Here is a 12,740-nt window from a genome sequence, read left to right as displayed (position 1 = left end):
CTCTCCCGCAGTCGTGTTTATGTGTGCCAAATGTGGCTAGGTGGGCTTGCACAAATTCCTGTAACTCCTTTGGGGTGTTACTGACCATGAGCTCGAGGTTTTAACCCTCTTTGGGCTTCATGGTGCATAGGGTCCCCTTCCCTTCTTTCCCTGGGATTATTACTACCTCACTGTCCTTTCCTGTACTTGCCCCCCATAGGCAATGATTTCTTAAATCGACCAAGATCCCGTGGCCTACAATAAAGCTGGCTCCCAGGACCCCTCTTCCACCCTCCACTTCCCATTTCAGCAGGACACAGGTCCACTTAGGTCCCTAGCTTCTCATACTCCCTCAGGTTCTGCTGAGGGAGTATGAGCAGCTAGGGGCCAAATTAAAAAGCAGAACCACAAGGGTAATAATCTCTAGATTACTACCTGAGCCATGAGCAAATTTGGCTAGGGTAAATAAAATCAGAGATTTAAATGCGTGGCTCAAAGACTGGTGTGGGAGAAATGGGTTTTGCTTCTTGGGACACTGGCACCAGTACTGGGACAGGAGAGAGATGTTCCATTGGGATGGACTTCACTTGGCCAGTGCTGGGACTAGAATCCTGGCAAATTGAATAACTAGTGCTGTAGAGAGGGCTTTAAACTAATTAGTGGGGGGGAGGTTTCAAGAGAGTGAAAAATTAAAATCTCAGCGGAGAAGGCAATAGAGCAAAGTAGCAGTGGGGAAATTAAAAACCAGAGCATGTCAGGAAGGGACAGAATATATAACGATAAAGGTAAAGTCGTAAAGGGGGTAAAAGCAGGAATAAATTGTCACAAAACATATTTAAAAGTTCTTTATCTGACTGCACGCAGCATTTGTAATAAAATAGACGAGTTGACGGTACAAATACCTATACATGGGTATGATCTGGTGGCCATTACAGAAACGTGGCTGCGAGGTGACCATGACTGGGAACTAAACATCCAGGGGTATTTGACTATTAGGAAGGACAGACAGGAAGGAAAGGGAGGTGGGGTGGCTATGTTAATAAAGGATGGAATCACTGCAATAGTGAGAAATGATATTGGGTCAAAGGATCAGGATAGTGAAACAGTTTGGGTGGAGATAAGGAATAATAAGGGGAAAAAGTCACTAGTGGGCATAGTCTATCGGCCTCCTAACAGTTGCAACTCTATTGGTCGGGGTATAAATCGGAAATAATTGGGGCTTGTAATAAGGGAACAGCTATAATCATGGGAGATCTTAACTTTCATGTTGACTGGACAAATCAAATTGGGCAGGGCACCCTTGAGGAAGAGTTCATAGAGTGCATTAGGGATGGGTTCCTTGAGCAGTATGTTGCTTCACCAACCAGGGGGCAGGCAATCTTAGATCTGGTCCTGTGTAATGAGACAGGATTAATAAAAAATGTCCTAGTAAAGGATCCCCTTGGTATGAGTGACCATAACATGGTTGAATACCAAATTCAGTTGGAGAGTGAGAGAGTTGGATCTCAAACCAGCGTACTAAGCTTAAATAAAGGAGACTATGAAGGTATGAGAGCAGAGTTGAATAAAGTGGACTGGGAAAATAGATTAAGGTGTAAGATGGTACAGGAGCAGTGGCGTACATTCAAGGAGATAATTCACAACTTTCAAGAAAAATATATTCCACTGAGGAAAAAGGGGCGTAAAAGAAAAGACAGCCATCCGTGGCTAAGTAAAGTAATAAAGGATAGTATCCGACTGAAAACAAGGGCATATAAAGTAGACAAATCTAGTGGGAGGATAGAAGATTGGGAAGCATTTAAAAGCCAGCAAAGAATAACTAAAAGATTAATTAAGCAAGGGAAGATAGATTATTAAAGTAAACTAGCAAAAAATATAAAAACAGATAGCAAGAGTTTCTACAGTTATATAAAAAGAAAAAGGGTGGCTAAAGTGAATGTTGGTCCCTTAGAGGATGAGACCGGGAAATTAGTAGTGGGGAACATGGAGATGGCAAATACACTGAACAAATATTTTGTATCAGTCTTTACAGTAGAGGACACTAAAAATATCCCAACACTGGACAAACAGGGGGCTATGGGGGGGAGGAGCTAAACACGATTAAAATCACTAAGGAGATGGTACTCAGTAAGATAATGGAACTTAAGGCGGACAAATCCCCTGGACCTGATGGCGTACATCCTAGGGTCTTGAGAGAAGTAGCGGTAGGGATTCCGGATGCATTGGTGTTAATTTTCCAAAAGTCGCTGGATTCAGGAAAGATCCAAGCAGATTGGAAAACTGCTAATATAACGCCCTTATTTAAAAAGGGAGGTAGACAAAAGGCTGGAAACTATAGACCAGTTAGCCTAACATCTGTGGTTGGTAAAATGTTGGAGTCCATTATTAAGGAAGCAGTAACAGGACATTTGGATAAGCATAATTTAATCGAACAGAGTCAGCATGGTTTTATGAAGGGGAAGTCATGTTTGACAAATTTGCTCGAACTCTTTCAGGACGTAACAAACAGGGTGGATAAAGGGGAACCAGTGGATGTGGTGTATTTGGACTTCAAAAAGGCATTTGACAAGGTGCCATACAAAAGATTACTGCACAAGATAAAAAAATCACGGGATTGGGGGTAATATACCGGCATGGGTGGAAGATTGGCTATCTAACAGAAAACAGAGAGTTGGGATAAATGGTTCATTCTCGGGTTGGCAATCAGTAACTAGTGGTGTTCCGCAGGGGTCAGTGCTGGGACCCCAACTCTTTACAATCTATATTAATGATTTGGAGGAGGGGACCAAGTGCAACGTATCGAAGTTTGCCGACGATACAAAGATGGGAGGGAAAGCAGTGAGTGAGGAGGACATAAATAACCTGCAAAAGGACATAGACAGGATAAGTGAGTGGGCAGAAATTTGGCAGATGGAATATAATGTTGGAAAGTGTGAGGTTATGCACTTTGGCAGAAAAAATCAAAGAGCAAGTTATTATCTAAATGGAAAGAAACTGCAAAGTGCTACAGTACAAAGGGATCTGGGGCTCCTGGTGCATGAAACACAGAAGGTTAGCATGCAGGTACAGCAGGTGATCAGGAAGGCCAATGGAACCTTGGCTTTTATTGCAAGGGGGATGGAGTATAAAAGCAGGGAAGTCTTGCTTCAGTTATACAGGGTACTGGTGAGGCCACACCTGGAATACTGCGTACAGTTTTGGTTTCCATATTTAAGAAAAGAAATACATGCTCTCGAGGCAGTTCAGAGAAGGTTCACTCGGTTGATTCCGGAGATGAGGGGGTTGACTTATGAGGAAAGGTTGAGTAGGTTGGGCCTCTACTCATTGGAATTCAGAGGAATGAGAGGCGATATTATCAAAACATATAAGGTTGTGAGGGGGCTTGATCGGGTGGATGCGGAGAGCATGTTTCCACTGATGGGTGAGACTAGAACTAGGGGGCATAATCTTAGAATAAGGGGCTGCCGTTTCAAAACTGAGATGAGGAGAAGCTTCTTCACTCAGAGGGTAGTAAATCTATGGAATTTGCTACCTCAGAGAGCTGTGGAAGCTGTGACATTAAATACATTTAAAACGGAGATAGACAGTTTCCTAGCTGATAAGTGAATTAAGGGTTATGGGGAGCGGGCAGGGAAGTGGACGTGAGTCTAGGTTCAGATCAGCCATGATCCTATTGAATGGCGGAGCAGGCCCGAGGGGCCGTATGGCCTACTCCTGCTCCTACTTCTTATGTTCTTATGTTCTTAAACGAATGGTGAGCGGGATGGAAAACGAGACGGCCTGTTCTTTGCCTGTGAACCCTGACAGACTGTATGGGACCCCGTTAGATAGAGATGAGTTGGTGGGGTTAGCTGAATGGACCACGATGCATGATGCCCCCGTGTCCAACAGATATGTCCCCTTCACCTTTTCCACCTTCAACTCCACGAGGGGTCTTTTCCATTCATCGTATCGAAGGGAACACAGGTAAACAGGCTGCGCTGGCTCTAGTCATGGCTGTGGGTTGGATGGGGCTGATGGGGTCAGAGCACCGGTAGCAGTCAATAAGGACCTCATGGTGTCCAAGAATGACTCGACCGCTGCGGGAGGGATTCCTGCCTCTGCCTTTTGGGCTGGGGCTGTGGTATTCTTTCCCTTGTTGTCTTTCCAAGGGTTTTTGCACTCTTTCCGCCAATGACTGTCCTTCCCACACCCGTAACAATTCGTCTTTGTGTTGGGGGGGTTATTCCTTTCCTGATGCCACTCTTTCCTACCCGGTCTGGGTTTTACCTCATGCATCTTCCCCTTGGGTGGGTGTGCATCGGTTCCCCTACCATTCTTACAGGCTAGGGTCAACTGTCTGATCACTGTAAGTTAGGCGGTCTCGGGATTCTTGGGGTCGAACCAGACTTCCGCCTTGGCCCGGAGATATGGCAAGCTGTTTGCCACCAGGCAACGGAGCCAGTGGGCCAGTGGATCCCCGTTCAGGAATGCCCGGTTCGGTGCCCCCGGACAGGCACTCCGGTACACCAGCCATAACCTCTCAGCGAAGGCTTGTGGGGTTTCCCCTGCAAGCTGCACCAGCTTCTCCACACGGGAGAAAGGACTTTCCTCATTCATCCCCATGGCCTCCAGGACTTCAACCCTGAGCTCCTCCTACCTGCACTGCCCCTTCTTACATTCGTCAGAGAGGGATTGGAGGAGCCTGCTCTCCAGGGAGAATAGCAGCATCTTGGCCTGCTCAGCGCCATCGTAGTCGTTGATGCTGGCTGCCTGCTCTACTTCCCTGAAGTGGATCGAGGGGCCCCTTTTTCGGAGAGCTTAGGGACATGGCTCACCATAGCCCTAAGCTGTTGGGTGCTATAGGGTAATACGAACTGGTTTTGGAGGGGTCCCTCATCATCGCCATTGACGGGTGGGCCGAACCTCCGATGGCGGGCTGGGCACATTGGTCCCGGCTCCGGCCTCTCCGGCGGGGGCTGCTCCACCTCCGCTCCCACCTCTGACTCCACCCCCCCTTGTTGCCAGACCTTACTAAAACCTGGTGCTACGGGTGGTGGTTGTGAGACCTCCTGTTCCTCAACCGGGTCGTCCCTGGGCACGACCAGTGATATTTGGACTGTCCTCCACTTTTTTCCCATAAAATCCGCTTGGCCTGCCTTCGGGCTTATGAGGCACACCATGCCTTTTGCCTTCCTCAGGGCCAGGCTCAGATTCTCTATCTGTTCCTTGCAGGGGCCATGATCTGCATCTTCAAACCCTTGTTCACTCGCTAGCTGCCTTTACCTCTTTTACTTTCTCCTCCTGCTCTCTGACTTGCCTTGCTAGGCGGGCATTCTTTTCCCGCAACCTTAACTCATTACCCTTGGCTTCGGTGACTTGATGCTGTATGTATTCCAACTTGGCCTTGTGTTCTCCCATTAAATGCAACCTCTCCTGATTCAGGGCCTGCAATGCTACCAGTAACTTCTCCCCTGCTAGAGCCTTATCCTGGATCTCCAGGGCTGACTCCTTTAACTCGGCTGCCTCTGCTGCAACGAGCCTGTCCAAAAGCAGGACCTGTATTTTGAAACACATCAGCCAGACTGCCTTCTCTAAGGTCTTCTTGTGTTCCCTCCCCTCTGTCCAATTAGCTGCTACATCTACCGGATGCCTAGCCCTTAACAGAGTGGTGATCCACTTCTTTGTGATATTCATCTTGCTAAACACATAATCAGAAATCCTTTCCTCCATCATGGTTTGCTCATCCGAACCATTGTCTACTGTATCGCACCCCTGTTGCCGGAGTCCTGCCGCGGTCGCCATTTCTGTAAGGGGGGTTGGAGTGCGCCCAGTCAGCTTTGCTTCTGACTGTCTTTTGAGCAGTTCGAATCGTTCCCACACCCCTGGGTTCTAGACACCGGACTTAGGTACAGGCGGCGATACAGAAAATCGAGTAGACAAGTGGTTTGGTGTAAGAAAACCAAAATTTTATTAAAAACATAATAAAACAATCTTTTGAAAATTACTGGTATGAAAATACAGGCATAAACAATTACACTTATATGGGAATAGGGAACACTCGGCACATTGAGGGAAAACAATTACATTAACCATCCCCTTATCCTTATCCCACCCCCTATACCTAACTAGATTAAGCTATGAGGGGCCAGGAATTCATGCTCACCAATTCAAAACCTGTCGCTTAATTGGGTTGTTTTGAGGTCCGCTCTTGCTGTCCTTTGGGGTATCCTGTCGCCACTTGGTCTCAGGGCACGGTGCTCGAGTTGTTGATGCGAAGCACCCTCCTTTTCCTCTGCTACCGTCATCGTCGAGTTGCGATGGGTTCTCTTCTTCTTCTCCCTCGGGCGGTCGTCGGCGGTAACGTCATGGTCGGGGGTTGGTTGCCGGTTTTTACCGTTTAAAAGATTTTACTATTCATGCTTCGAACGCCAGTTTATTCGTCACGGGCGCTGCTACCCACTCTTTGAACGCCAGCTTATTCGTCACAATGGGGTTTTATTGTCCATGCATGCAACGCCAACTTATTCACCAAACGCCAGCTTATAACTAGGCATTTGGTTTTTCTCAATGCATCTTTCGCTGCCCTTCTCTGCTTTTATCAGTTTACCTTCTTCGTCTCGTCTCGTCTCGTCTGCCCATTTTTGGCCTGTGTGTCCTGTATGGTATTGAACTCGGGTCTTGTTCTCCTCCTGCGTTTGGCCCCGGTGTAATGGGCGTCCCTGGTTGTTGAGCGGTGCGGGGAGCGAGAAGGGAGCCCGCCACGAGGCCAGGGCACGAGAACGAGAGGCAGCAGGCCAAGGCCACAAGCAAGAGCTAAGAGAGCTAAAAGTCAAGAGAGCGATTACCACTGTTGGGCCTACAATTATACCCATTCTTCAACTCCTTATCTGCGCACCAAATCAGGTCAGTCCTTTGTCCTACTTTTGGCGGGCTCATTTAAACTGATTACAGCCATTTACTTTAACGGCTTGTGGAGTGGTTGTCTCCGGGTCTAATGGCCCCGATGTCCTGGTTGTTTGTCATGGATGAAACTTAATTGTCCCCATCCTGACTTGATGGCTACTGTGAGCTGTTACCGATTAAATATGCAGAAACCTAATGGCCAGGATTTTAGGCCCATTCTAGCTTGATTTATTACAAGTCGAATGAATGCATATTCTGTGTTTACTTTGGCTGTCTGTCTCCACAGAGTGCTTCTCACAGATTCCTGCATTTTAAGTTTCGTCTCCGGGCCTGCTTGTCTGCAGAGCCCTGCTTTAAAATCCTGTCGGTTTGGTCACGAGGTTACAGAAGCCATTTTGGGTACCCTGGTTTTAATAACTCATCCAAAGAGGGTCCCTTGATCCATAATTTCGGGGAGTGCGGGAATTTTGAGAACCCTAGACTTACAGGGCCATCCGTCAACGTCTGATAGCAAGCGGCTTCTAGGCCTCTGCTGAGGAATTGGCTTCTGCCATTGAGAACAACATGAGTGAAACCAACCCGCAACCCCTAAGCCAGCCAAGGTAGCAATGATTCCAAAGACCAAACCTGTACATTTTGAATTAAAAAATGTATTTATTTTACAAACTTTGTGTGTGTCATTTCCTCCTGACAAACTAATAGATAGAAACACAAAAAAACAGTGATTAACATAACTGGTTCTCACAACCTGGAGAAAATGTCCAAAACACTAAACAAAAGTTTGACCACGAACCTCGGCGTTTGATAAAAAAATGACCAACATTTTGTCACACCTCCTACTTTTTGCCCTTCGAGCATGATCTCCTTCCCTTGCGCACTTCCCCCCTTCCCACCCTACTGCTCCTCTGTAATGGGACCCCAGTGGCTGCAGCAAGGCTGGTGGAAGGCTGCTGATTGTCAGAACCTGAGACTGCAGATGCCCTTGAATGACAGCCTCGACCAGCTCTGGGCCTGGAGGGCCCGGCTGCAGACTGCACCAACTCTGCATGGGTGGCAGCAGCCTGTTCTACAGGCGGTGGCAAGTGCGGTGGAGATGTGACAGTGGTGGCAGCAGGAATGCTGTCATCTTGAGAGATGACAGCAACTCCCTGCTCGACCGACACACTGGCACTCCCTCGGGGCAGTACTTCAGCATCCGGAGCAATCTGCTGGAGCACAGATTGCTGGCGTGCTGCAGCGCGGTGAGAGCCCTGGGGAAATGTGTCTGAACCAGCAATGATGGCAGCAGTCAGTGCTCGCGTGGCCTCAATCTGAGCCTGCATGAGAGCAGTCAGAGATGGGGTCATGGCAGCCAGTGACTGAATTGCAGCACTAAACATTTGCGTGGCATCTGCCTGTGCTACAGCGAAGTGCTCCACACTCCTTGCCAGTGACTCAGTGCATTCGGGCACCCTTCCCACTGCACCCATGAGCTCAGTGTGCATGTCCACCGCCCGGGTATTCATTTCAGTGATCAGCCGCTCTTCCTCTGCGTCCAGTGCAGCAGGACTCGCTGGCATACTCTCCCTCCGGGGAGAAGGCCCCCGAGCTTCCCTACCCCCATCGCATTACTGCAGCCCGCTGGGTCCTGGAGCTTCACCCTCATCAGATCCTTCCCCCGTACTCCCCTCCAGGGAAGGCGTATTCCCTGTGTGGGCGCTGATGTTCCGGCTTCATCTTCCTCCTCGCCTGCAGCTTCACTCCCACTGGCAGCTTAAGAACCCCTCTCCTTAGCTGGTGAATCACCATCTGAAAGCAGGGAGGTACAAGAGTGGCTTTAGCGTGAGGACAGGGTGGCAGCAAGGGAGGAATGAGTGCAGCAATTTAGTAAGTTGGATTGAAAGTGTCAAAGGCTGGTGTTGTGAGGGACAATTGGAAGGAGAGAGGACAAAAAGGCGATGACCTTACCATTGCTGTCCAGAACGGTGTCGGCGTCTCCAGTGGTGACGGGACCGAACACCTGGCTTGCCATAATCCTCTGGAGGTACGCCTCAAGATCGCTGAGTGGTTGCAGCTGAGGCCTCCCTCCACCCGTCCGTTGCTGATGTCTCCTATTATGAGATAGCTTGGCCTGCAAGTAAAAGAATGGTGTAAGAGTAAATATACAGCCATGGTCTTGCCTGATGTGCCTCCCATAGGTGAATAGCCATTACTATATGCAGCCATGGTCTTGCCTGATGTGCCTCCCATAGGTGAATAGCCATTACTGTATGCAGCCATGGTCTTGCCTGACGTGCCTCCTATAGGTGAATAGCCATTACTGTATGCAAAGTGTGGAATGTGCATGTGTGTTTCATGAGAGGGCCATAGGTGTTGGATGAGTGTTGGGCATTGGAGTTTCAAGACCCTCTGGCCATAGAGTGAGGTTGAGATGGAGGGATGGAGAGGTATTGAAAAAAAGTCACTCTCCCTGACGACCCGAGTGAGGTTGTTGAACTTTTTTCTACATTGTATAGGGGTCCTGGGCACCATGCTCCTGGAGGAGCTGCTCTGAGCCACCTCACTCCACACTCTTCTGTACTCGCACAGCAAAGGCCTCCTGCCACTCTCTGGGTACAGTATTGATCTTCTGCGCTCTACTGCGCCAACCAGCGCCTCCAAGGCCCACTCGCTGAAGTGCTGTGCTCGCTCCCTGGCCCTCTCCATAATCCTTGGCTGCAAGATTTAGCCACAGGTCTTGCCAGGCCGAGATTCAAGGCTCCAATGAGCAGGGTGTGGCTGGAGAGTAAGATCAACCCTCTCCTTTAAGAACTGACCGGCGCCAGTGAGTGTGTTCCATCGCTAACTGATAGCACCTGTGCTATGCCCGCGCTCTGAGTTAGCGCCTCGCTCCTCGGCCTTTGCGTCTTAAGACAGGTGTGTAGCACCTGATTTAGCGCTCCAATCAACTCCAGGGGCGATAAAAAACAAGTTTGCTGTTGGAGGCGATAATTAGCGCCAGGCGCTAAACTTTGCACACAGCTGATAATCGCACCCCAAATGGGGCGATACTGAATTTTTCCCCATAGAGTCATAGAGTTATACAGCACAGAAAGAGGCCCTTTGGCCCATTGTGTCCGCACCGGCCATCAAGCCCTGTTTATTCTAATCCCATTTTCCTGCGCTTGGTCCGTTGCCTTGTGTGCTATGGCATTTCAAGTGCTCATCTAAATGCTTCCTGAATGTTGTGAGGGTTCCTGCCTCTACCACCCTTTCAGGCAGTGAGTTCCAGATTCCAACCGCCCTCTGGATGAAAACGTTTTTCCTCAAATCCCCTCTAAACCTCCTGCCCCTTATCTTGAAACTATGCCCCCTGGTTATTGACCCCTCTACTAAGGGGAAAAGTTCCTTCCTATCTACCCTAACTATGCCCCTCATAATTTTGTACACCTCAATCAGGTCCCCCCTCAGACTTCTCTGCTCTAAGGAAAACAACCCCAGCCTGTCCAGTCTCTCTTCATAGCTGACGCGCACGAGCCCAGGTAACATCCTGGTGAATCTCCTCTGCACCCTCTCCAATGCAATCACATCCTTCCTATAATGTGGCGACCAGAACGGCACACAGTATTCCAGCTGTGGCCTAACTAGCGTTTTGTATAGCACCATCATAACCTCCCTGCTCTTATATTCTATGCCTCGGCTAATGAAAGCAAGTATCCCATATGTCTTTTTTACCACCTTATCTACCTGTCCTGCTGCCTTCAGGAATCTATGTACATGCACACCAAGGTCCCTCTGATCCTCTGTCCTTCCTAGGGTCCTACCATTCATTGTGTATTCCCTTGCCTTGTTAGTTCTCCCAAAATGCATCACCTCACACTTTTCAGGGTTAAATTCCATTTGCCACTGTTCTGCCCATCTAACCATCCCGTCTATATTGTCCTGTAGCCTGAGGCTTCCCTCCTCACTATTTACCACTCCACCAATTTTCGTGTCATCTGCGAACTTACTGATCATACCTCCTACATTCATATCTAAATCATTAATGTACACTGCAAACAGCAAAGGACCCAGCACCAATCCCTGCAGTACACCACTGGACAGAAGCTTCCAATCACAAAAACAACCTTCGACCATCACCCTGTGCCTCCTGCCACTAAGCCAATTTTGGATCCAATGTGCCTAATTGCCCTGGATCCCATGGGCTCTTACCGTCTTGACCAGTCTCACATGCGGGACTTTGTCAAAAGCCTTACTGAAGTCCATGTAGACTACATCAACTGCAGTACCCTAATTCACACACCTTGTCACCCCCTTGAAAAATTCAATCAAATTGGTTGGACATGATCTCCCCCTGACAAAGCCATGCTGACTATCCTTGATTAATCCTTGCCTCTCCAAGTGGAGACTAATTCTGTCCCTCAGAATTTTTTCCAACAATTTCCCTACCACTGATGTTAGGCTCACTGGCCTGTAATTCCTTGGTTTATCCCTACTAGCCTTCTTGAATAATGGTACTACATTAGGTGTCCTCCAGTCCTCTGGCACCGCCCCTGTGGCCAGAGAGGTTCTGAAAATTTGTGTCAGAGCCCCTGCAATACGAGGGTCAACAAAGAAGCTGTCCGTCTTTCAGTGTTCCAATTTAATGTTGTCGTCACATAAATGTCTTTACTAACTTGGGAATATTTTCTACTGTCACTTAATAATAAAACGTAAAAACCAAGTGACACTGGCCATATGTCCTCACCAACAGGTTAGTAAAACATTCTGCAAGTTTTGTTATGCACAGATTAGAAGGAGTTGATTCCCAATTAATTATAATTTCAATTAAATGTTATGGCCAATGTTTAAAGAGTCAGACCGTCTTATGTATCATTTTAATTAAGATGGAGGGAAGGTCTTTATAATTATGAATGGGTTGGACAGGGTAGGTGTGGAGAGAATGAGCAGGATTTTCATTGAGCCGTGGAGGTGGGATTGGAGGCATGTGGGGGGTTAAAATCTTGAAATTGGCATGAACCCATCCCGCCCCCAACCCGCCTCCATGCCAGTTTCAAAGGAGATGGGTACCCGACCCACACTGGGACCCACCTCCCCGAGGCAGGAAGGGGATTAGTGCCAACTAACTGCCTGTTAACAGGTAGTTAACAGGCAGTTTTTAGCCTAATCCCTATTTTCATTCTTGAAATGGGGGATTCCCGACAGCTCCAAACCACGCCAAGTTAGTGAGGCGGGCCATCGGGCTGAAGGGCTTGGAGGGGTCGAGATGTCCGGTGTTCAGGTGAGTGATGGGTGCATGAGTGCAGAGGTAAGTGTGTTTGGTGTGTTTAAAGTGTTTAAAGAAGTTTTACTTACCTTTACAGCCTTCCTTCCTTCAGGTCCTGGGAGTCCCTCATCTCACCGGTACAGAAAGCAGAATGGCCGCGAGCTGTCAAAAATTGCAGCATTCAGCTTTCTGTTCCAGAGAGATCTCTAAATCAGCCTGAGAGGAAGGAATTAACTTAGAGAACAGATTGTCAGTGTTTGACAGCTTCAAACAACTGTCAAACGCTGAAATTTCATCTGTCAAAAGGTCTTGACAGATGAAATATCAATCTGTGATGTCACCTGTTGCCGGGTGGCCCTTAATTGGCCTGCTGAGCCCGCTGGGCGGGCTCAACAAGGTCAATCAAGTCAAAATCACGTGGGTTGGCTACAACTCGATGGAGGCGGGACTACAACCTCAAAAGTTGTAGTCCCGCCTCCTATCCACCTCCTCAATGAAAATCCAGCCCAATGTCTCTACTTGTGGGAGAATCCAAAACTCGGGGCCATAAATACAAGATAGTTACTAATAAATCCAATAGGGAAAAAAGGGGCAATTTTTTTACTCAGAGAGTGATTAGAATGTGGGACTCGCTACCACAGGAATTGATGGA

This window comes from Somniosus microcephalus, chromosome 7 (assembly GCF_052327205.1).
Source record: "Somniosus microcephalus isolate GS21.2 chromosome 7, FLI_Smic_1.0, whole genome shotgun sequence".
In the NCBI taxonomy this organism is placed as follows: Eukaryota; Metazoa; Chordata; class Chondrichthyes; order Squaliformes; family Somniosidae; genus Somniosus; species Somniosus microcephalus.
This window is presented reverse-complemented; position numbering follows the sequence as displayed.